The 25,335-nt window shown below is 32.8% G+C and overlaps 1 long non-coding RNA gene across 5 annotated transcripts; it reads right to left on the bottom strand.

Annotated features, from left to right (window-relative positions):
- Window positions 1-5,747: 5,747 nt before the first annotated feature.
- LOC108324062 (uncharacterized) lies at window positions 5,748-9,434 on the bottom strand. 5 transcript variants are annotated; one of them, XR_008247732.1, is made up of 4 exons: window positions 9,044-9,427; window positions 8,778-8,944; window positions 6,047-6,106; window positions 5,748-5,972 (listed from the first exon to the last, which is right to left on the bottom strand). It is a non-coding gene; the product is annotated as an uncharacterized LOC108324062 (long non-coding RNA). The 5 variants fall into 5 exon arrangements; XR_001831750.2 differs by having other exon boundaries at window positions 6,047-8,944; window positions 9,044-9,434; XR_008247731.1 differs by having other exon boundaries at window positions 5,748-6,106; window positions 9,044-9,426.
- Window positions 9,435-25,335: the final 15,901 nt, after the last annotated feature.

Here is a 25,335-nt window from a genome sequence, read left to right as displayed (position 1 = left end):
CTTTTCACCTTTGCAGCTTCATAGTTTGTAATCTAATGCTTTCGTAATCATAATTTCCAGAGCTACTTTCTCAATTTCTGCTCTGCTCTCAATCATGTTAATATGCATTGGATACACTGACACAGTAAAATAATACAGTAAATGTAAACAAAATTATATATTTTCATCTGATAACATTTGGTAGATACAACTATTATTTATCTTATCAGTACAACTTCTTGTACTGACATAAAAAATATAACTAGGGATTGTCTGATTTGCCAATACTTGATTTAAGAAAATATCACGTACATTAGTTTGTTTGGTGCTGATATTTCAATCACTACTTTGTAACTTGACTGGGTATGGGTTACTAATTTACCCATTCAACATCAATTGTTGGCTGTTGGTTCCTGCATCTTATCAATTTTCTCTGTACCCTGTCATAATTTCAGAAAAAAAATTTCCGGAATAAAATTGGGTGTAATTTCCAAAAATAATTTCCAAAATTGTGAGTGTGTTCCGAAAATAAAATTCTGAATGATGGGTTGCAGGAAGGAGCAGTCTATTTGTTTATAGATTAGACTCTCAGGAATCACTTTTAATATGGAAAGAAAGGTTCAATCTCTTACAGCATGTTCTAAGAGGATAAATAAGTCGTTCTATGCAGTGGTTAGATATATTATTTTTATTTTATATTTATTTTTTATTTTTAGTTTGCTATTATCTTTTATTTATATTTTGGATTTAGTTCATATTTCTTCTATTATAAATAGAAGACTCTATGTGTATATTCAACACAAGTGGGCTTTAGTGGTAGAAAAAAAATTCTTTTTGTTTAAACCACTTTCTAATATAGTATTAGAGCTATGTTAGAGCCTATCCTAACGATATTTGTTGGTTTGTGGGGTTTAGTTAACATGGTATCTAGAGTCAGGTTATTTTGAGGAAAAAGTTTTTTGGTGCTTCTGCCACTACATTTGTTGCTGCCAGCGGTGGCGCCATCTACTGCCGCCAACGGCGCCGTCATCTATCACTGCCACTATCAGAGTCCAAGTTTCGACTGACGATCACATGGTTTTGATCGTCTCGGTCAGGCGACCACCATGTCATCAACAACGCCTTCATCAAAGCTCCTACGCGCTCTTAGCGCCTTTTGAAGTTGTGGATCTACTCCCTTTTTTCGTCGTGCATGATGGCATGTCTAGTAGCAATTTAGAGCGTCGATGTCACTCGTTTTCCTCTTTCAAGTTCATCATCGCATGTCTCGTCTCCTCCCAGGCAGCTATTTAGAGCATTGAGGTTGCTCTTTTCCTTTTTCGGGTACCTTGATTGGAGAATTTTGGATTTTTTATGATTTCTCTCTTGTTCATCCATGGATTCTTCCGCTAGTGTCTTTCCTGACCTCCTTTTTTTGTCACCATTGTGTTTGACCCGTATATATGCTTTTTTTCCTATGGAAAATATGGGTTTTGTTAATTTATTTATAGTCGTGATGACTCTCCAACAATTACCTCTTTATCCACTGGTGGCATTCCTTAACGGTGATTTGCAAGAAGAGATTTACATGGAGCAACCTCCCAAGTTTGTTGCTCACGGGGAGTCTTTTGTGTTGGTATTTCGTCTTCAATGTCGTCTTGCAAATCATTACCAATTTGGTGTCACTCGAGTACAGAAACAGGTATTTTCACTAAGTCTTTATGGATTATATTAGTAACAAACTTGGTACATACGATTTGTATGCACAAGCTTGAGAGGGAGTGTTCGATATATTATTTTTATTTTATATTTGTCTTTTATCTTTAGTTAGTTTGTTATTATTTTATTTGTATTTTGGGCTTAACCCATATTTCTTTTATTATAAATAGAGAACCTTATATGTATATTCAATACAAGGAAAATTATCTCACATAGTTTTTCACTACATTCAACCATAGGGATGACAAAAATATCCGCGAGTACGGACATTCGCGGATAAAATCACAACAGGTAGTTATTACCCGCAGATATTTATTACCTGCGGGAATGGGTAGCGGGTATTTTAATATCCGCTTCTAAAGGGGTCAGGTGCGGATATTAAATTATCCGTCCGCGGGTACCCGCTACCCGTAAAAAATAATAAAAAAATATTAATTTTTTTAAAATTAAATTTATTTAAAAATAAAATCAATTTATATTTTATTAGGTTAAATTTAATTAAAATTAAAATTTAATTTATTTTATATCATATTATATATATATTTTATAATTTTATTTAAAATATATATAAAATATAATTATTTACGGATATCCGTAGATACTACGGTTTATTTTTTCAAGTCGAATTACGAGTAGGTACGTATCTGACCTGACCCATTCCTATGTCTTCAATTTTTTGATCATGGAATTTCAATAATTCATGAAAGTAGAAAAAAAAAAAGACTAACATTAAATAAAGGAAAACGGTATATTTAATTGAACATACTTACACTTTGTAATGGATGACAATTATAAAAGGACAAAAGACATAAGTACATTGCATTCATGGATAAGAGCAAGGAAAAAGAAGAGTGGAATTGAAAATAACAAATTCCAAATTGCACTACTATGTCTAGGAGACAAAATAATATATAGATGCATAGCGGAGAAAAACAAGAAGTAACACTGAAATTAAATTCCTAATTTCTTTCTCTTTAAAACTTTCTGTTCATTGATGATTTCATAACTCTATATACGACTACAAAGAGGTAGCTAAGATTCCATTATACCAAATCATATAATAATAATAATAATAATAAAAAAAAAATATGGTTTAATTATTTTAATTATTTCCGTTTTTTATTAAAAGTCACATACAAGTTCTTTGATTTGCTTTGTCCGGTTCTTATTTTAAAAAATTGAATCAATTAGATATTTATCATTAATATAGTACTAACAGAGTATAACATGTTAGTTTGTATTTTTTTTTAAATATATTTTTATTTATTTTTATTCTTTTTAAATAATAAATAAATTGTCACGTGTCAAACTGACGTTGTGTCACGTGACAATAACAGTGTAGCGTGACACTAGTAGTATCACGTGTATCACGTGTCATTGAGAATAATTTTATGATAAAGATAATTTCAATGAATTTTTTACTTGTAATAATAATTAAGGTACTAATGTAGTTAATTAATCTTGGGAAAGGGTGATTTGGCTTGAATTGTGAAATTTTTATAAATGTGATGAGAAACTATTGATTTAGATAGATTGATTGCGGTTGGTATTGTTAGCCAAAATTAGTGTGGTTTCATGATGGTATGATGGAACTGTTAAGCAAAAAAAAGCAAATGTGATTGATAATGTATTAATACGACAATTCTATGGATGTATGGAAGAGTTAGCCTATATGATGTGAAAGGAATGAGTGTGAAATTGATGTTAATATGTAAAGCTATTATTTGGAGTTATAGGATTTGATGTTTTGATATTATATAATAATTTTCTTTACAAGCCTCAAAGTACTTGAATACCTTGGTTTAAAAAGATTAAAATCTCTAAATTTGAAATGTGGTTAAAAAAGTTATGAACATATTTGATTTAATGGTTTATATCTTGCTAAATAGCTTCTATTGTCTGTTATCTTTTATAATTAGGATTTTTTTCCCATTTGTTTGATATTGTTTGATAACGCATTAGTATGTGTGAATGTTTTAGTGTTGGGATTGTAAATTTAGCTATTTCCAAGAGAAAATGCTAATCCAGGATGAGTAAGTGTATTGCAAGCGACTTGTGATATGAAACTATTCTAAATCGACTGTTATCTAACTCACATAGAGGATGATAACTACGTGGTGAGAGTCAAATGAGGCTTCACGAGACAAACAATATGATATGAAAGATGATCATATTTTAAGAGTTACTAAAGTTCACCTTGTCAGTAACGAATGAGATATATGATGTTCACTTGAGTTATTATTGTATAGAAGGAGGAGAGAAGGGTTAGATGATAGATGTAGAGTCTCACGAGTCCATTCAACACACTAGTCTTCTAGAAGTATAGTCTAGATTCAATGTGTTGTTTGAACCACTTAGCTAATATTTGTTTGAGCCATGAAGGCTAACACCTGGGTTTTGATTTGATGAATGTGAATTGTTTACTCTTTGAAATGATTTATATAATGAATAAATTGTTGTTTGAGCCATTAGTAATTGAGTGATGTTATCGGGTAAAAGGAGGAAGACTAAGTTAATGATTGAATTTATGCCCTTGTAGTATAATGCATTAACTTTAGTAAATTGAGTTTATTCTATTTTTAATTTGACAATTTTTGTGAAGAGACGTGATCTCTTTCTATTTGAGTTTGTTCTTGTGAAAAATTAGTTTATCTTTGTTTTTTTTTGTTTCTTGTTTCTTTTCTTAACAATGATCATATATTTTATATATACGGGAGTAAAGATAGGAGTTAACGGGATAGTAACTCTAGAGTTGAAACATGGAATTGAAGATTTAATTAGTATGAGAGTATTTTAGATCATGAATTTATTCTTTTGAAAAACTGTATTAAATCTATAGTTAGAAATTGAAGTACTTCTAATTTTATTTGAATGTATTTTGAAAGAAAATATTATTTTAAACTATGAACACTTTTAGTTACTAATTTTATTGATAACCTTTTTGTATTTAGTACTTGTTAAATTATATCTGTTAGAAAAATAGATTGTTACATTGGTAACATAGTAGTTTGAACCTTGGGCGAACCGTGAGAAGTGGAGTATTATATTCTTGTTAAGTAGGTTGTGTGCTCATCTTAGTGGTAGTTATGTGAGAGTTTGGAGCATATCAATAATAGGATTGGACTAAGGATTGTAGGTTTGTTATGTTTTGTAGTGTGTATAATTGTGCAAGTCTAATTTGTGTGATTTGGTTGTTGAAAACAACAATTTTAAGGTAGAAAGAATCTTGAGTTAGTGATGAGAGTGCACACTAAATACTAAATCTAAGATTATTTTCTGTCTTAAATGTGAATGTTTTAACTTGAAAGTGGTTTGACAATAATCATATGTTTTAACTTAGGCAATATGTTTTGCATAATTATTATTTAAAGTATGTAAATTAATGATGAACATATGTTTGGTTTTGGTAGAAGTATTTGAATTGTTAAACCTTTATTTGTAGAGTTGAAAGTTGTGTTTTAAGTTTGCAATTTAGTGCTATGAATGATTTTGGTGAAACATTGTATATGCTATAGGCATTTTGTTATTGTTGAGGGAAAAAAATTATAAGTGATTTAAGGTGCTAACATTTAGATGATTTAACCTATTCTTTAGGATGATTTGACTCTACGTGGGTTGCATTATTATAGTTATTGATGAAAATCAGGCAACACCTTTGAATAAGAAGGATATAATAGAGGGTGACTAGGTGTTAGGAAAACAATATACTGAAGGTGTGTGCATAAGTGTTTTCATAGGAAGGGTTAAGATGAAAGTAAAGTTTCTTTTTAGACCTAGCTATTGAGGCAAAAGTAGTGTAAAATAAACCCTTAAATAAGATACTTCCAGGTGAGTAGTAAGATGTAAAAAGAAATATTATGATTGAGTGAAGAATTAATTTATTAAGTCATAGCATGTGATCAACATATAATAACGTACATGGTTTAGTACGTCATAATATATGTTTTTTTTTTAAAAAATTGATTATTACTTTTGATATCCAATGAAATTATAATAATATTCTTGTATTATCATCTTATCTAATCAATTTTAATTAATATAATAACAAATTCAATGAAACTAACAAAATATAATTATTTCAAACATTAAATTGCCTAATAATATTTAATAGATCATTTATACATGAAACTATATATTAAGTCCAAATATTACATTAATATACATACACTATTGAATTGTAGCCAAGTTTCTACTAACACTTAAAATAAAAGAAACTTGGTTCCTTCGATGTGATTATTTTCATCTTCCTAGAAACAGATGAAACATCCCGCAACCTTGAATGAGCTTTCAAAAAGCTATACAAAAGGTAGACATCCATCATATCATAACAATAATATAGAAAAGAATCAAAATAGAAAGGAAAACTTACACTTCTAATATCTACAACCACCAGCAACATACATCTTTAATAGCCTCGTGGTGAACGATGCTTCCCAAATTATATATTTTACGTAAGACACAGAAAAGATGACAATTGTTGAGTAAAATGGTATAAATGACTTACTTAACACATATACAGAGAGGCAACAAATATAAAGAGGCCGCAAGTATCATTTCTTCTAAAAACTGGGCTAAAAACTCAAAAATCCGAAAATCACTTACCAAACCAAATTTGACATCAAAGAGAACCAAAATAGCTTGTGACAGCAATCATGTTCAATTTTGGGTTTGATGCAATGGTATAAATCTAATCATGATCCTATATACCTAAGTATGTAAATTCAATGCTTAAACATAATGAAATATGCTGAAAATGCAAATTCACATATGTTCATTTTTTTTTTCTTGGTGAAATTGATTGTTGGGTTCTTAGGAATGAGTTATTTTTCATTCTAGGTAACTAAATGTCTAGGTAAGAAGGAAAAAACAAATAGTTAGTTGGTTAGGAGGTTTTTGTTGTTATGGGGGACGATTTTTGGTATGTTGAGAGTATAGACAGGATTCTTAGTGTCCTGTGAGAAGGGAAACATCACCAATTCTTAGTATAGACAGGATTCTTAGAGTATAGACAGCATTGTGGTTCAAAGACTAACACATAATACTAGTCACACGCTCAACTATAAAACAACCACCCTTATACTAACACATAATAATAATAATAATAAAAAGAATTTCTAATTTTACCTTAAATAGAAAATAAAATAACATAAAGTAAAATGAAATCCTAATTCAAACCTGAATATTCTTATCCTTATAATACTAAATAAAGACCCTTATTTTAGTTCTTAACATTTATTTTTGGTTCAGGCACTTAGTTGTGTAAATGTCCATCACTCAATATATATAACAGTTCCAATTCTTTACTCCTAACAGATGATTCACTCGTAGGCATTTAGCATTTTTCTTTTAACATTAATTATTTCTCTTTAAATTTGCGTTTCATTTCTTGCAAAGAAAACCAAAATATCCTATTATAAGATGACTTTCAATTTCAGTAAACTATGCATCGTTTATTTATAAAAGTGATGAATGCTTTTAATATAAAAATAATCTGCACCACTTAAAAGTGATCCATGCATTAACGACCCTACCACCACAATCTTAATTTATTTATCATCCAAAAACAAACCATTTCACGTAGCAATCTTTTACTTTAAAGAAAACTTACAAAAGTCTAGCTCTACCCCATATACGTATTTTCATGATTCATTCATAGAAATATAATCAGATTTCAGGATTTTAAATCAGAAAAGAAAATGGATGCACCATACTAGGCGTTAAAATATTTGAAGAGGGAGCATGGCCCACGGTTACACTCCTTTCATGTATAATAAATATAAGCTAGGCCAAGAGATAAACTCAAGCCATCAACCAAACATATCTAGACAGAAACTCTAAAGACAGATTTTATAAACCAGATTTGAAAGGTCATTCATAGAGATTTTAATTCTATTTCAATACTTTTAGCTTATGAGGCTTTACAAGCTGATTTCTTATTCAATTTTCAGTAGTGGAGGGCTTTCATACTGTACATTGTCACATGGCTAGACCTTTCTCATCAAGGAATAACAGAATAAAAATTTAGCACTAAGAGGAGAAGAATTTAAGAGAACAGAGTCACTCTAGGCTGTCAAAGATTGGTAATATCTTCTTGAAATTAACTGTATCATATTAGCTTTAATAACCATCAACTACACATTAGATTTGAGTAAAATTCAGTGAACAAAACTATCCATGGTGACAAATTGTTTTCAACTTATAATATGACCATAATTTTCATACCTTACCTTTATTAAACCAAAAGGATAATCTTACACTTGAATGAAACAAAAACACCAATTCAAGTTATGCAGGAATAACTGTTCGGTGGCCCATATATTAGCCAAACTAATGCCGTGAATAGTGATGGACAAACATGTACACTAAAAGATAAAGTTTATGGCAGTAGAAATGACTAAAGCTGTAACATCTAGAAAGAAGAGAATAGTACTCTATCAAGACACCTAAAGTTTTATAACTTGCGTGCAGTCATCATGAGCCATGGTTTATTCTCTTATTATAATTTAAAGGAAGTAACTATATATGGTCATCTCAAGTATATGATGTGTCCGTAAATTTTAAATAAGATGGCGAAACAAAAGAATATGATGCAGCAGAGTAGTAAATAGATATAAAAGAATTTAACCATATAAAACAGCATAACATGGTAGATCAGCTTTAGTACAACATGGGCAAAGGAATAAAATAAAGTGTACCAGGTAAACAACTAGTCATCCAAGAAACAAAATGAGTGTATGACCCTTCAACGGAATATCACACGCCCTAATGGAACACTTGCAAGGAAATTCAGTCTCATACTAACCTACTAAGGGAGTAAACAGAGAGCTCTACCAATTACACACGAATCATCAAAGAGTTTTGGAGAAAGCGTGTGGTCATAGAAGGTATTGCCATCCCAAGCTCTTCTTTCTTTCTAAACTCAGATTTACAAGGCATTTAAGAGTTATACGGTTCAGTTATTCATCATCCTACTTCATTCATTTCAAAATCAAGTTGTGTATTTCAACTAATTTCATGAGATAAAACAGAATTATAAGTCAAACAATTACACTCTCATACAAGTTCTACACTAAATAAAGAAATTTGTTTAGCTCCCATACCTCGATTCCAGTAAGAAACCTTGACTTCAAAGGTTTTTCTCCAGCTCCCACGGTAGTTCCTACTTGTCAGATCTCACAGAATTCCCCCAATCCTCTTTACCCTTCCAGCTCTCTTAATCCCCTCTCCGACCTCTTTGGTCAGTAAATTTGATAGATAAAGTTTCCAACTACATCTCAATAGCAAAAGATTGTATGAGCCTTAAACAAAGGGGCAAAAACCATTAAAGGAGAAAAGTAGGGTTTCTGCATGAAAATCTCAATCTAACCTCGGTGAACCTGTTAAACTGCTCGTGTGACATGCCGAGTTTAAGATCCATTCGCAGCACGTGGATGATCTTCGCGAAATAGTGCAAGTAAATGATGAGCGCGGTGCCATGAGCCACGGCAGCAAGGGAGCCGACGGTCATGAGGAACCAATCGAAGCGGTCAGCACATGCGAAGAGCTTCGAAAACGAAACCGCCACAGGCGACGGTTCGACTCCTGACGTCGTCCTGGCCTTCGCCGGCACTGCTGTCGCCGTCTCCTTTTACGGCCCCTCAGGTCAGAAATGGAGTTCGAAGTGAACCCTCTCCCGTTTTCTTGTTAGGGATTGAGAAGAGCGAAGAGTAAGGTCAAACAGAACGTGTGAAATTTGAAAATGGAATTAGGAATTAAGAGATTTCATTACAGATTTATCTAGATACGTTACCGTATATGTTTAACAATTTTAAAATAATTTATTACGACAGATTTATCTAGATACGATACATTACATTCTAAACAAAATTTCAATTTTGTCACCCCATTATGTTATAACAGAATTTTAAAACTACATTATAATAACTCTCAATTTTATTACGAAAATGTGATTAGCTAACTTATTATAACAGATAAATTTTGTCTATTATAATAAAACTGTTATAAAATCCCTTTTTTTCTACCGGTGTCAATGTGTCAGCATGAAAAACGTAAAAACGTTGAGATTGTTATAAATAAGAAAGGTGAGGACTCTAAAATGTGGATAAATTATCAATAGTTAAACAAGAATTGTATGGTCTTCTTTCACTTGGCAATTTCAGTTCACTATGATACATGATAATTGATATTAGAAGGGCTTTACCTTTTCTTATTGGTATTTACATTAAACTGTAATATTTGTTGCAAAACTAGAAACTTAAAAAAAAAATTGTTTGAATTGGGTACCATGTATTTCGGATTTTGGAATTCTCTTTTGCTAAGATATATTGAACGATACATAACATTGATCGGTGAAGACCAATTCATTGATCAATCGAGTACCTGTCTCGGTATGACATTGATGAGTTGGATGAGATTATCTTGGAATGTTAGGTCTTCTTCTCCAGTTCCAGTTTGGATATGATAGATATAAAGAATTTGCAGCATGGTGTAGAGTGACAATGTAGCTTGTATATAATAATTATGTAATGTCCAACATAGAAAGTCCTATGACTGATGGACCTAGAAAATTTGGACAGTAGAAATTTCTTCTGTTTTAGATGAAAAGAAAAATATACAGTTTTGATGAAAATTAACACGGTTTTAAAATTTTGAAAAAAAAAAAAAAACATGAGGCATACATGAAAAGCTAACTTTGTAGTAGATAATTGGAATTAAAAAGTATGGATATCATAGATTTGGTATTGATGCTCTCCTGTCTCCCTTCATTAAATACTGTAATATTCTCGTTTTTTTTTTCTTGAATGCCAACGGCTAGATATGAAATTCAATAAAACCCATGAAGACCAAATACTCTAAAAAATTGATATGCTTATCTGATATTGATACATGAAATTCAATAAAACCCATGGAGACCAAATACTCCAAAATTGATTTGCTTATCTGATATTGATACGCATGTTATACCTTAATATCTATGGAATAGGACTTGTGTTATGATAACTTTGTATCTTTAATGCTATAGTAAATATTATAGTAATCTTATTAAACCATTGGCTTCTTTTGATTATGACTAATAGGTTTTCCAAAACTCTTCCAAGTTCCTAATGCTATTATATTGTGGATAATAATGCACTGAAGTGGTCAGGGGTCAAATCAATTTACATGCTACAGTTAAGTCTTTGCATTTATGCTAGTTTGTGAGATTGATACCCAATCAGTTTAGTTGCCTTGCATAATCTTAGGATATAAAATATATTCCTTCATTAATATCTCGGTCATACAAAATTTTTATTCATTTGTATTTGGTTTGATTTGTTGATGATAATATTACAATGTATTTAAATACAGACTTGAAATACAAAGAAATTTGAATTGTATTTTTTATTTGTGTTTACATTCATATTTGTAGACTATATCTGTCCTAGTTAAAGGAATAGAAAGTGAATAAAAGGTATACAAATAAACTAAGAGAGTAGCCTGATGAATTAGTGGATGTTTTGTAAGAGAGATCCAAAGACATAATGAGCACAAACCAAAACAGTTAGAGAAAAACAATAATAAATCTGTTAACAAACAAAATCAGAGAATAGATGTCAGAACCATTAAAAACGCACCCAAACCCCTTTGAACGGACGTCAAGTGTCAAGCTGAGGGGAGTCAGAATCAGATAGTGGAATGCAGGTGTCAGCAGAGGAGCGGACGTTCGTTTTAAGCAAAACTGAGTTTTTGGAAAATTACGTCACACTCTCTGCATGCATCTTCTTCTCCAAACTCTGATTTTCTCAAATTCTCCTCCTTCTCTCTAAAAGCTCTCCCTTCTCTCTACCAATTCTCACATTTTCTCTTCTCCGATCACTGTTCAGGCACCAGTTCTACTCTTCCGGCGTAGAGGACGATCGTTTGAACTGATCAGTTTCGGATTCTGGACTGGTAAGTTCATCCCTCCTCCATTCGTGTGTTTTCTGTAACATGCAAACCCAGATTCTTGGTTGCATGAGTTGATCCTATCATTCTGAGTATTTTTCTGGTCTTGTGTTTGTTATAGTTCTTAAAACGTGTCGTAGAACGTTAAGGCCTCTGTTAGAGGAGAACCCTAGTCCGTATCTGTGAACGTTCGACTACCTTAAAAGGCAAGGGAAGCTTATCTAATTTAATTGTATGTTCGTTTGTACGTTCGTTGATAATGAATGCATGTTGTTGAGTGGTTGAATGTATATAAAGTATGAATGCTGGTATGCTTGTTTATATGGAATATGATTATTTACTATGATATGGATTGTATGAAGCATGAAAATTTATTATGATATGAATTTATAAAGTTATGAAATTATGTATTGAGAAATGAGTTGAAGATAAATGAGTCCTGGATATGAAATTTCCCTATGATAATGTACGTTCGTCATTGAACGGTCATTGACCGTTCGGTAATACTAGTAACTTTGGTTAAAATTGGATTCTTTCATTTGGAAAGAATCCTAATTGAGGACGAGCGTTTTCGTGTGGTAATACTATACTTGAGCGTTCGGCCAAGCGTAGTTGTATCTGAGTATTCTGTGATAAACTTAAATTTTGTAATATATGTATTTGTATATTTTAGTTATTCTTAAACACTATTCCAATAGTATCCTATTATATTTATCAAGCTTTCTATTATAAGTTTAGTAGTGCTCGGTCTTATACCAAGCGCTCGTACTCGTTTCTTGTATGATCTATCTTGATGAAAATAGCGTTCGTCCAACTTCAATAGAATTTTCTCTCTACCGTGTTCGGTCATTGACTGGCATTCGGTTTATTAATGTGAATCCTTTTAAGTATTTTTCTCTAAAGGTCTTGAAGTGTATACATCCATTTGGTTCCGGCTTAGAGCTTTAGTATTTGGCATGGTTCTTTCGGTGTTCGGTTAGAACTCTCAAGGGTCAGTTCATCTAATTGGCTCACTGATTAAGTAACGATCGTTCTAAGTCATTTCTGTTATATATGATTATACTCGGTTTCTTTCTCAAACCAATAGTAGTCCCCTCTGTCTTTTTCTATTCTGGAACGGGAGACTTCTCTATCTCGTTCCAAGTGTTCGTCCTCGTTCTGAGTGAGGATTGAACGTTCAGTATCGGGTATCCGTAAGAATCTTTGAACAAAGATGGAATTTAACTTATTGGTAATGAAAGATGAATTTGAGAAAATTGATAATGAAAGATGAAATTGAGAATGATTATGAATGAAATATGAAGAGAATGTGATATGAATGAAATGTTGTGGATTTGAACGAGCGTTCCAGGGAGGAACGACTCATGGATGATTATTGAATTGGTAAAGTATGACTGTGGGCATGCTAAGCTGGCGGTTCATCCTGATGTTCCGTGAGTACTCGTCCTCACGTAGAGGAGGGTAGGTCATGTGTGGGAACGGCAGGAGGTCCTAGTCCTTAGGGGTACTTTGGACAGATAGGACTAACCTCGGGTGGCAGCTGTTGAGGGCATCCCAGTTACTACATCACCCGGGTGCACGAACGCCTGTAGCTACACATATTTCATACAGTCCGGACAGTCAGTCTAGTATTATGATTTGTATGAAACGTACGATGAATTATATTATTTGGTTGATTGTATGAAATACATGTTTATACATGAATTAAATTATATAAGCTTACCCTGTGTTTCCTGTCTTGTCTTGTTTTGTACGTCCGTCTTTTTCATTGCAATGATCATCCGTTGTGGATGTGAGCAGAAGGAGACGTACTTCTAGAAGAGACGCTGGAGGAAGATAACCTGGTCGAGGTTGAAGTGAAGACTGAACAGTAGAACGTTCGACCAGTAGTTTAGTTATAGTTAGGTGGTCGTTCGATCACCTTCTCCTTCTGTTTTTGTTTGACCGTTCGGTATAGATTTTTTTTGTAAACCGTTCGGTCTGAATTACTTAAGGCGTTAGGTTTAAATTTCTGCTCATCTTTAGACCGTTCGGCCATAACCGTACGCTCTTCTTAGTGTAAGATTGATCTGAATTATTATTAAATGTAATTATTCTATTATATAGTTTATACTGTATTTTTGGGATGTTATAATAGACATCTACGATATGAGATGAATATCATGAAATTGAAGTAAAATACCTTATACTATAGTTCTTGGAAGAAAAGTAGTCATGAGATAAGTCATGAAGGATGTCATCATTCTAATATCATGTAAAAGATAAGAACAGTGTCAAAGATAGGAACTAACATGGATAATAACTCTGGAGCTATAACTGGGAATTGAAGAATATAGTATAAAAGTATTTTACATGAATTTATCCTTTTGAAAAATTGTATTAGGTCCATAGTTAAAAATATAAGTACTTATAACTTTATTTTGAATGAAAGAAAATTTTACCTTGATAACCTTCTTATGTTTGTTAATTGATATTTATTAGAAAAATGTGTTGTAACAAGATGTATTTGACTTGATTTGGCGTTACTCGTTACATCTATAATTAGAAGTGAAACCAAGCTAACTAAGTTTAATGTGGATGCAAAATGACTCAAACCAGTGTAGATTATATCCAACTTCACCATCTAACTCAACTTAACTTAAACCTCACTCGATTTGGTCTACCCAATTTGATTTGGTGTTGACCTACCCCCACTTGACCTGATTTGGGCCTAACCACCTCAGCCTAAGCTTGACATGGTTCTTATTTAGGAGTGCTTCTCCCTACACCACCACACCCTTCTTCCTACACCACTCTAATTTTTCATAATTCCAAAAAAAACCTTAAGTAAATATTATATACTTTTACTTTACTTTTCCACTTTTTCTTCAAACCTTAATATCTTTCCCTTTTCACTCCACGGCCGCACCCCACCCACACTCCCACATTTTATTTTCTGAATTCTCTCTTTCCCTCTTCCTTCTCTACTCCTCTTCCTCTCTTTCTCCATTTACGTTTCTTCATTTCCGTTTGCTTTGCTTCATTTCTGTTGCTTCCCTTTTCATTGAAGTGGTTGGTTCGTTTGCAAAGAGGAGTGTGCTTCGTTTGGTGCTTGGTTTAGTCTCCTCAACATTTTGAAACACTTTGATCCAGGTTGGTTTATTGTTCCTTTGAAAATGCTTTGTTAATGCATGTTGTTGTTATGATGATTTAGGTTTTCTATTGTTAATGTATGTTTAATTTAGGTTTATTTTTTATCGGTATGTTATGATGATTTAGGTTTAATATATGCGTTGAATGTGTTGTGTGCCAAAATGAAAACGAAAGAGAGAAAGCGTTGGAGGCCTCAACGAAAATGGAGGATTTGTTGGGTCTTCAACGAATACTGAGATCCGTCGACGGATATGGGTATCCGTTGAAGGTCCAACGGATCCCCATTTTAGTTGGCCTTTTGTATTGATTTTTTTTTCTTTTATTAATTAATGTTTTGTTAGATTTATTTAACTTATATTATATTTAGAATATATTCATTTGTAATTGATTTAATATTTTTTAAAAAAATTATTTTGTTAAAAAAAGTAAAAAAAAAAATGTTGAAGGCCTCAATGGAAATGGGGGATCCATTAAACCTTCAACGGATGTCCATATCCGTTAACTAATATCAACATCCTTTGAAGACCCAACAGATCTTCCATTTTCATTGAGGCCTTCAACCATTTTTTTTTATTTTGTAACTTTTTAGTTTATTAATTTATTGTTTTATAAATTTTTCTATTTATAGTTTTTAATTGAATTCTTTAAACTATAATTAATTGCGTAATTATTTTATATAATTAATTTATTTATATGTATTGAATTAAATATTAATAATTTTGTTTTTATTTAATAAATATAGTTTTTATTGAATTTAATTATAGTTAATTGAAATTATTTTTATTTTATTTTTTTTAATTAATTACGTAATAGTTTAATTTATTTAATTTATTTGTAGTTGATAAATTAATTATTATTAGTTTTTTATTTTATTCTTAATTGAAATTGTTTTTTGATAGTTTTTTAATTTATATAATTAAATTAAATTTAAAACAATATTTTATTTAATTTTGCTTTATTTAATAATTTATTTTTTATTAGAAATGACAAGAACACGCGGTCATCTAGTTATCGAGGTGAGAGTTCCTCCCGAGGTGAAACAAGGACTAGACCGACAGCTTCGCTTGGAGAAGGCGTCAAGCTCCTATGAATGATCATGTAGAGGATGACCTTGTAGTTGAGATGGAGGCGGTTGAGGAGGAGGCTTTTCAGGAGGAGGCAGTTGAGGCCCATGTTGATGAGGACAAGCACCATGACGATGTTCCGGACATAGATAAGGTTGTTAGTGGATTTCCTGGAGGTCCACGTGATTTGTCGTTATTGACACACTATGTTCAACACGTTATGTTATTTCCTAGGGCCGGGTGAGTGGAAAACTGAATTTATAATTTTTATTCTTTATGTTAAATACAATTTATATGAAATATTATTGTGTAGGATCGAGGGGAGATCCTGAAGGTGATCTCCCACAGGAAAAAGATAAATAAATTAGGACCGTGTCACGAGGAAATTCAACAAATTGTGTTGAATTCTACTTTAATGCCTCTCTCGCGCATTTCTTTTGAGTACGTTGATAAGGGCTTATTGTTTGGATTCATTGAGAGATGGAATTTCGAGACGAGTAGTTTCATCTTCCTATAGGTGAGATGTATGTTACTCTTGACAATGTCTCAATGTTGCTTGACCTCCTAGTCTTGGGAAAGTTTTGTGATATGGAGGAGTTGGAGTTTGAAGAAGCTCGTGCAACCCTTGTCGAGCTTCTTGGTGTTGATCGTGGCATGACTGGTGCTGAGATGGAAGAAGCACGGGGCTGCAAGTCAGGCTCAGTTGGCTCAGACAAATTTATCTTCAGTGGTGCGAGGCGGAGCAGTAGGCGTATGCTGCTAGAGCATATCTATTGCATCTAGTTGGATGCGATATTTGCAAATAAGAGTGTCACTTCTATTTGCGTGTTATACTTACTATTGTTTAGAGACATACACACATGTGACAGATATGTTTGGGGCGTTGTTGCACTCGCGTGTCGTACTTACTATTATGCACCCTTTGTCTTGACTTTATGTAATAGAGGCACCATGGATGTCATTGCAAGACAAGTAATGTCAAGTAACTTCTGCTTGATAGTGACTTTACCTCCAATATCATCCTCATTGAATCGTTTTTGAACCATATTAAGCTCACATTCAATGGATAACTCGAGCTCGGTTTCATTTAATTAATTCAACATTTAAAAAAATCAATCTCCTCCACATGATATGAATTTCACCCAAAGGGATCATCCCAAGGTCATAGCGTGCTAATTCACAAGCACAAGGAAGACCGAATGTACATCTCAATACGCATCCACACTTTGATGAATCCAATCCTATCTGTTGCACTCTTTCTAATTTCTCAATAATGAGATCCAATGCATATCGGGATACACGTCCAATAAGTTTTCTATATCTGTATCTTTTAAAACGGTCACTCGTGAGCAATAAATTTCTTTCAAATGACGCCTTAATCTTGTTTTATTGTAGGATAATGACGTTATGAATATCATCCCAACAAGAATACATATCTCCCATACTAGTGCCCAAAACTCTCTTCAAGCTCTAATGAGCATACTCAACCCTAAAAGAAAAGAAAACTATTTATAGTAGCAAAAAAATATTTATAAAAAACAACTAAATAAAAGAATATTAAAACATACCTATTGGTGGTTCTGTTCCCTAAATGCATTACTTTGTTCGTCTAGGCCTTTACAAAGTATGTACTGCATGGAATAATCCAAGTATGATGCACATATTCAAAGAATAAAGGCCATGACCTCGAGGCGTATTGAAGTCGATTGACATATTCACTAAACATGTTCTAATCATCACAATCCATCACATTTTCCCATGCCTTCATCAACACATCCCAAGCATTAGTAGAATCAACTAACATTTTGCATTTAGCTTTAACATTTTTAAGGATGTTGAATCGACATAACATCTGATATGACTCAGGGAAAACATTTGCAATGGCATTCATCAAAGCCAAGTCTCAGTCATTGACAATGACTTTAGGTTCGCCCTCAGATGTTAAAAATAAACCTTTAAGTCTTTCCAAAACCCAAGAGAAATTGTTTTTCCTTTCACTTGACAAGAATGCAAATGCGGCTGAGAAGGTTAACTCTGTGGACGTCATGCCGACAATCTCAAGCACCAAAAGTCTATATTTGTTTGTTTTATAGGTCGAATCCTTCAACAATACAATATTAAATGTGTTTAGCAATTTCACCGCATTTAGATGTGTCCAAAATAGGTCACTAACAACATCTGATTCGTCGAAACACCTACTCCAATGAATTTACTTATCTTGATCCAACAATATCATAAGCTGTCGTAGTTCAGTTTAGGACCCTCTTAATGATTGTTTATACACATGTCTTGCGTTGTAGATTTGCTTAATCTTTGTGACATTATGATCATTATTTTCTTTCAGGGTTAATAAAATATTTGCATGTGTAGCTTGACTCTTTGTTATATCAACAAGTAATGACTGCTCAAACATATTTAACCTGCCAGCATAAGGGTGACCAACTAAAGTTTCAGCCAACTCATGGTTGTGATGTCTACACATCACCTTCAACACTCATCTGTCGCCTTCTGAACATGGTTTACCCTTTAATCTAAACGGACACTCACATTTACGAGTGTCGTATACACTAGCCACCACATCGGCTTTGTATTTCCAATATTTTCCAATTCTTTTACATCCAAGTATGACAAACGTTTTTCTTCCCCGTACACCAGTAATTATGTCAGATCTTACTATAATCACGACAAATCCTTAATTATAAGCGACCCCTCTTACCTATTCAATTAAGTGCTCCCAAGAACGAAAGATTTCATTTATGTTTGTCAAATCTCCCTCTAAAACTTCGTTGATGAAAGAAGACAAATCTTATATTAAACTATAATCAAATTGAGATGATATTAATCCATTTTAAACAATAGTCACCTATAAAATTATAATAACTCTCATTAACATAATTAATAATTAATCAGACAAATATAAAAATATTAATATAATTAAAATATAATTCATATAATTAAACTAGTTCGTTATTTTTATATAATTATAAAATTGTTACACAAATAAAAAATACGAAAATCATATATATCTACGTAATAATGAAATTATTAAACTATCATCATAAATAACATTAAACTAATATATACTAACATTATAAAAAACATTAAATTAATAAACTAACCATATATAATAAACAATTAACAACATGCTCGAAACGTGGACGCTTCAACGAATCTGCAAATCCGTTAACGGATATGAACATCCGTTGAAGGGGAAATGAATGCCCATGTATGTTAGCCCTTCAACGGTTGTTGATATCCGTTTACGGATTTGCACATCATTTTAAGGGTATAATTCAACTTAACTTTATTTTTTTATATAATTATAAAATTATTAAACAATTAAAAAATAGGAAAAACAAATATATATCTACATGATAATTAAATTATTAAACCAACTTCATAAATAATCTAAATTTAATAGCATTAAACTAATATATGGACAATCGTTTTCCCTTCAACGAATGTTGATATTCATTAACAAATTTTCATATCCATTGAAGGGTTCTCGATTTTGCTTTCGCACCTAAGACAACCTCCTCCTACTGTTGCCACCACCACCACCAAACCACCTTCTTGCACTAGTACCACTACCACCAGGCCACCTTATTGCACCACCAAACTCTTCTAAGAAGATGCCACCTCCAAACAAACACAACACAATAACACACCACCACAAAGAAGCACCACCATAAGATGCACAATAACATAAGAAGGAGAAAGAAGAAGAAACGTGATTTCCATGGGTGTGGGGGTGCATGTATGTATAGTGAGGACTGCTTTAAATGAGGTGGTTCAATGTTGGTGAAAAACAATTTTTTATTTACCACCAACTTTAATTTTCTGCCAAGGGTAAATGGAGAATGGGGAGGTGCAAGGAGAAGGGTGTGTTGGGTACAAACAAAGTCCCACATCGGATAAAATAAGAAGAGATGAACATGGATTTATATACACATAAGATACCTCCATTGGTAAGAGGCCTTTTGGAGTGGTACCAAAAGTAAATCCGTGAGAGCTTGGCTTAAAGCGGACAATATCTTACTAGTGTGGAGATCTATGTGTGTGTGTTGTACCTCCCTACAAATGGTTTCAGAGCCCATGGTTCATGTCTGGTGCCCGGCCTCAGACGAGTAAGTCCCTCCATGATCAGGTGAAGCCTTGGCAGGTGGCCGGCAGATAGCCAGACGAGTCATGAGAGGTGGAGAGCAAGAAATGTTCAATTGTGACCATGGATCGTGAAAGAGGAAAAAAAAGATGTTCAATGTTGACCATGGTGTACTCGAGGATGATAAAAGACTTCCATTGTAGGGGAGGTGGAGATAGGAGAACCATAGTCCTTTGTTTGAGCGGAGGATGTTGGGTACAAACAAAGTTCCACATCGAATAAAATAAGAGATGAACATGAGTTTATACACACATAAAATACCTCCATTAGTAAGAGATTTTTTGGAGTGGTACCAAAAGCAAATCCGTGAGAGTTTTGCCCAAAGTGGACATATCTTACCAGTGTAGAGATCTATGTGTGTGTTGTACCTCCCCTACAAGATGTGGTGGTGTAGAGAGAAACACTCCTTATTTAGAGTTAACCTAGCACACCTTACCTTGGACTCGGCCCAACTTATGATTAAGTTAGTTTTTTTTCTAAACTCCCTAACCTAACTTAATTTAAGTGTGGTTCCAATCCAATCTAACTTTATATTATTTAAGTTCAACCCAATTTGACCTTACATGTGTTCAGTCTAGCTCAATATGATCATATTATACACTCAATTTACCTTTTTCATACTTAAACTAATTCAAACTTTTCAAAAAACTATCTAATTTATATCCAATCCAAATTCAATTATTATATTAAATTTTAAATACAAAAGTATAATTTCAAATTTTAGATAAATATATTGAAACTAATTTTAAAATTATATATATTTAGATAATTATGAATTAGATATAAATTAAGTTTATCCTATTTTTCAATTATACATCAATTTTTTTCACTAGTTGTCATTAATGGTGAAATTTCACTCCTTTTAGTTAATTGAAATAAAAAGAAAATGAAAATATGGTAAATAAATTTTCAGAATATTTTTTTAATTGAAACCCGAAATTAATTTCTGACTAATGTTTCATTAGAATATTAAATAATTTGTGGAATGATATTGAAAGTGAAAGTGAAGTTTGAAAAAAAAATTCAAGGACAAGTTGGTCATTTTATCTAAGAAAAGGTCAGGACTAGTGCAATCCCCGAGGTGGGTCAATCCATTCCAAATTAAGGTCCTTTCAAAAAAAACTCTTGAAATCTTTGAAGCTTCTGCCATAAGAAAGGCTTCACCATCAATTTGTTGGATGTTAAAGTAAAATATTGAAGAAATCATTTTTAAGGGTTATATAAAAATAGGATGAACATTTATGAACATTTCTTTAAAAATGATCATATTTGATAAGTTATTATTATTAAAAAAAAAAATTTCAAAGAACGTGATATATTTTTCAAAAGAATAATTACTATTATAAGTGTTGAGGATAAACTTTAGGGAAACAAATGTCAAAATAATAGATATAGGGTTAGAAACCAGTGTAAATATGTCACAATTCTTTAGTTTGACTGATAGAGTAAGAAATATATAAATAAGAGATAATGTAGTCAAATTCATTTAATTACAAACACTTATTACACTCGTCTTTCTAACACTATCACCACATCTATGGATTAAAATATGAATTTGCACCAATCTTTTATATTAATGCAAGTGTTTTTTTTTTCTTGTCATTTTTATTCTACTTTCACTGACTCAAGCTTTGTGAATAACAACTTGTTACCTATGACCTTATTCAACAAACTATCTTTACCTAATTATGCGTTTCCATCTATATAACACTTTCTACTTTTGATTAATCTATCTTTAGTTTAATGATGCTCTATATTAAACATATTATTTAAAAAAATGAATTAAACTTAAATTTCTAGAAAAAATAATCGCTTTTATGAAAGGATGAAGAAGTGGTATTTATTATAATAAGAAGATGGATAGAAATTGGGATGTCCAAGAGAAACACAACACAGAAGACAGCGAAGTAGATAATTAATTGGATTGTCGATTTGTTACAGGTCTATGAAGCTATACCCAGATATAGATCAGAGTTCACAGAACGTAGCTGTCACAAACAAAACTCAAACACACTTCTTCAATTGAATTCACTTCACTGCATAACAACTACATAATGCAATCTCAATTCTTAAAAGCATTAAATAGGACAATTATAGTTACCACCATTATCATCATAGTAAAATACATTTTCTTTTTTTATCTCTCCCACCAAATATCTGAACCCTGAACTCAAATAAAATATTAATTGAGAGAAAATGAAGGGGCGTGATGATGATGATGATGGTAGCAAAGGGATATGTGTATTAGGTTAGTTGCTTTTCTCGATTTATGAGAAGTGGAAACTGAAAAACGACATTGAATTGAAGTAACCCGAAACATGAATTGACAACTGAGGTTGATCACTCTACACTTGTTGAATAAACAGCGGGAGAGAGAAGAAGACACATTCAAACAAACCCAATTTTTGCATAGAAATTCTAAACCACACCATCTTTCTCTCTTCTCTTCCCAAACCCAATAATTGTTTTGTTTTTCTCTTGTAGGGGCTCTGCCCTTTTCTCTCTCCCCCAACACTCTATTTATTAGTCTGAATCTATATTCATAATTGCCTATGCCATGCACATCACCAATAACAATTTTATTCCATTCTTCCCGTACTCACAAAATATTCATCATATGTTAATGTTATACGTACCATTCTTCGCCACAAGACTCTTCTGCTGCGTTTATGTTCTAATTTCTAACGACCACGTTATATTATTATATACTTCACATTGTTTAGGTATCAGAGAAACAATGAAGAAATTTCTACATTCCACAGCTTTATATTATACTAAACCTATGTTATTGCTAAATTACCTATTGTCAACTTTGAATATGAGATTATAGTTATCTCCTTCTTACTTTTAACTTTCTAGAACTAGTCTTCATGCATATTATAGCATTTGTTGGACCACACAATGCAAAATTGAAAAACTTTTACCATTACACGCATTCATCACCAGGAGATATATTTAAACATTTTATTTCTGAATATTGTATTCTTTAGGGTTTCTTTTCCGAATATACTAGAGGATGATTTCACACCTCACACCACTTTTTCTTCTGTAATGTTTTCTAAAGTATCTCATATCCCTTAAAATATGTTTACATATTAAAGAACATTTTATATTGATTCGTTAATTGTTATTATTAATTTTTTTAATGCAGAAAACAGAATGAATCTACCCCACACACATTGCGAAATTTAAAGTTACTTTTCTTATTAGTATAAAATAAATAGTTGTAAAATAATTATAAGAAGAAAAAACATAACTAAAGAAGAAAAAAATGGTTCGAAAAAAGGAAATAGTTATATAATATTGTTGGAGGTGGCAATTGGAATAGGTGCAACAGAGGAAGAAAAGGCTGATAGAGTCAGAATCCCTCCACTGCCATGCCGCCCTAATAGCTAACTAGCTATGCCTCTGACCCCATTAGCCAACCAAGACAACTCATCATGCATCTTCTCACTTCTTCTCTCTCTCTCTTAAATTTCCCTTCTTAATTTCACTGTGCATCTTTCATCCTTTCTTTTATTCACTGTTGCACAAGGTGGGTTATGTCTCTCACCCCACCTTCCTCTCTCTCCTTCTGCATTTTTCATTTCTCCTATATATAGCCTACCCTTTAGCTCATGCTTCTGTGTCTTTTCTACCATTTCATATTATTCATGTTTATCTCAACTTTGGAAACAAATCTACTTGTTCAATCACCTCGAGGTGTTTTTTCCATTCCTCGTATTCTTCTTCATACCTTGTTTTAGTTGCATGTTACAGTTTCATTGTACATGTTCACTCCTCCGTGTTCCAAGCGTTTATCTGCATTCCTCCGTTTGTCTTTTGTGGTTCCGTATGTTTGTTGCCTTGTTTTTTTCCTGTACAAGATAACCACATCTAACTGCTAAACTCGGAGAAATGGTGTGGTGAAAAAGATCACAAAGGAAAAAGTGAAGCTGCCAGCATGATCTAGCTTTGGTTAGTGAGGCAGTGAGTGCTAACCCTTACTAGGTCATGCTGTGCTGGCCTCACTCCTTCCTGTTTGGAGACCAATACCCTTTTGACAATCGAACACAAACATATCTAAAGGAATGAAGGTGAGTATATCTGTTTAACACTTTATTTACCTGTGTTGGCTACAATGGTGTATTTTTTGCGCGTTTCTGTTATGGTAGGCACGCACGTCACCCTTTTTACCTTTCACTTCTTTTTACTTTTTTATATCTCTTAATCTTTTCGTTGGTTGCAACGAGGGTTAGCTTTTTCTGCCTCGGCTACAGAAATTGTGATGGAGTTTTGGGTCGTAAACATCACGGTTTAACATTAACTCAAATCTTGACAGTGATTAGGGAAACCGTTGAATTCCACTGAACGTTGTAGCTGTTGCAAATCTTAACAAGACAAGAAATGATACGAAAAGCGTGCGACCATTTATGTGACATCCTTGAACACTTTGACTTAGTAGTTCAGTCTATTATCAGTTAGAACATTCTTAAGCTCTTTCTGTAAGCGTGCATTCTTGAAAAGGCTGCTTCAGAAAGATATTTAAACTCCATTATTGTTGTGTAAGTTATTACATTTTTCCGTTCTTTGTGCTGTAAGTGATCTGAACCCTGCGATGAATAAATAACTTTCCGTTATTTATGTATGCTGGAGTTTTGTCGGTGCGGTTTTTGGTAATACACGTTCAAGTGGAGAATCTGTTAGCTATTAAACAATGTTAACAGAATCTGTGCAATTTCAATTTTTCTGCGTTTCAGTGACTTTGCGAGTATACAATACGATAATATAATTAATTCAAAGCGTTTTGTGTTGTCCATTGGACAGACAGTTGCAAAGTTTATGGAAGTTAGACAAGATTCTTCATTTTTAGGATGTGACTGCTCTAAGTAAGATTTAGGCTGTGTTCGCATGAACAGATTGTACTGTTCATGCGAATTTGCAAGCGATGAATTGAATACAAACCGTGTTCGTTTGTGTGGTTTGTGTGGATTTCTGAGAATGGAAATAGTAAGATTTGCGGGATGGAGGTTATTTTTATCACTCGCTAAACTGCGAAGATTTGCAGTGATTTAAAGCGAAAAGGCATTTTTGTCCTCGTAAAATCTGATAATACCATGTGCTAAAATCAATTTTATTCTGATATGTTAAGTCTATATTTCATCCACTGCAATGATACATAGTAATGCATAAAAAATCCACACCTAAGGAGTATATACTGTGCGGCTGACGGGTTTTGGAGAGCTTAAGAGTCGTTGAAGATGGAGAACTTCCGCGTGTGTGCTCCGTGCAGAGTTTGGGATGGCAAAGCTGTAATCGGTTACTGAGGGCGTAATCGGTTACGCACATGAGGGAGAAGAAAGCATAATGCTGTAATCGGTTACCCAGAAATGTAAT

Source organism: Vigna angularis, chromosome 3, assembly GCF_016808095.1.
Source record: "Vigna angularis cultivar LongXiaoDou No.4 chromosome 3, ASM1680809v1, whole genome shotgun sequence".
Classification (NCBI taxonomy): domain Eukaryota; kingdom Viridiplantae; phylum Streptophyta; class Magnoliopsida; order Fabales; family Fabaceae; genus Vigna; species Vigna angularis.
The sequence above is the reverse complement of the archived record's forward strand: the minus strand, read 5'-3'. Positions and strand labels throughout refer to the sequence as shown.